The sequence below is a fragment of the Atta colombica genome, unplaced genomic scaffold (genome assembly GCF_001594045.1).
Source record: "Atta colombica isolate Treedump-2 unplaced genomic scaffold, Acol1.0 scaffold88, whole genome shotgun sequence".
In the NCBI taxonomy this organism is placed as follows: domain Eukaryota; kingdom Metazoa; phylum Arthropoda; class Insecta; order Hymenoptera; family Formicidae; genus Atta; species Atta colombica.
In genome coordinates, this window is record NW_017259581.1 from 1,174,498 (window position 1) to 1,176,065 (window position 1,568).

The window sequence follows — 1,568 nt, forward strand, 5'->3', positions numbered from 1 at the left end:
GTCAGCGCATTTTCACTTATATATATGTATATTCATTTAATAATTAAAACGTATCTCCAATAACATATACGGAAGATATACGGAAATTAGCGTAGGAATGATTTTCAATCCATGATGCAAATTTAGGCCAAAGCTACATTAATTGATATTAATTAAAGAAGGATCAAACTGACTGACTTGACATTCTTTCGTTTATCTGGCAGAGTTTGAAATTGGATTAATGTATTAACTGTCGATTCGCTTTTTCCTTTTTTTCACGATTTTTCAAAAATAAATGAGAAAGAAGATGATTAAAATGCGATATTATTATTATTATTATTATTAATTTTCACTAGCGTATGTATGTGCGAAGAAAAAATTAAAGGTTGATAAGATCAAGAAAGGACTAAAAAGATTACAAGATAATAATTGGTACTAACTAATATTATTAACTAATTTAATATCAAATTATTCAATATGTAGATAAAAACGTTTCAACTCACAGAGTCTTCTTCAATTTATAATGGTTTTAATATATAATATTAAAATTATGTAACAAAAAAATATATGAACTATACTAATATACTAAAAAAATATGTTTGGTTGAATACATATCAGAAAAACAAATCAGAAAATTTTGATTATATCAATCAGAATTCCGACGTATCTCAACGAGAATTTTCCGGTTAAATTTTCTGATTAAATCTACTAAAATTCTAGTTGAGATAATCGGAATTCTGATAGAGGTATAATCAGATCATTTTCTGGGGTTTGTCCATTTCCAATTTGAACCTTTTTTTCGGTGTAGAATACTTTCACATTTTTATTGTGTAATTTTAATATTATATTAATTTCAAAAAAACGTATTTATCTACACATTTTGAAATCATCATATGATATTAAATTAGTTATATGTAGCTACCTTTATTGTCTTTTCCTCGTTTCTTAGCCTTATCAACCTTCAATTTTTTATTATTTTTTGTCAACTTTTTGTCAACTTTGAAAAATTGCGACTTGGAACTATTACCCCGGTAATACGATGGATTGCGTCAACCATCGCGATGTGAGAACAAGCACGAACGGAAAAATCCCAAGTTTTATAGATAGAAGGATAGAGGAAAAGAGAGAGAAAAAGGATATCGCATCTTGATGTAACGAAAAAAAACCAGTTGGGCCTGTTATATCGCGTATGAAACGGATGCCGAAAGATTCACCATGGATTTCTTCAACGCGGAGTAAATGGCTGTAAACGTTGCGTTTGATGAGCACGATGGATTGCCACGAGCTTGTTTCGCATCTCGTTTACAGCCCGATTGCATAACATCAAAATTCTTGGCTTACGCTAAACTTGGCCTTCCGTTCTATGACAAACACTGTTAAATTTATAATGTCAAATTATATCCAATTAGAGTTATTTATTTTAATTATTACTATAAGTCACCATTATTTCTACTTAATATATCGTTAATTTAAATAAATAATTAAAATAATAGAGTTTAACAATATTTAACTCAAAAAAATATATTAAATTTGATTAAATGATTAAAATTTATTATTTATTATATAAGTACATGCGTTAATGTGCGTGT

General features: G+C 27.9%; 1 protein-coding gene across 2 annotated transcripts in view; it reads left to right on the forward strand.

Moving 5' to 3' along the window:
* Positions 1-1,568, forward strand: part of LOC108693179 (TRPL translocation defect protein 14) — a 17,487-nt gene that overhangs the window by 9,074 nt on the left and 6,845 nt on the right. The gene's annotated exons all lie outside the window — the stretch shown is intronic.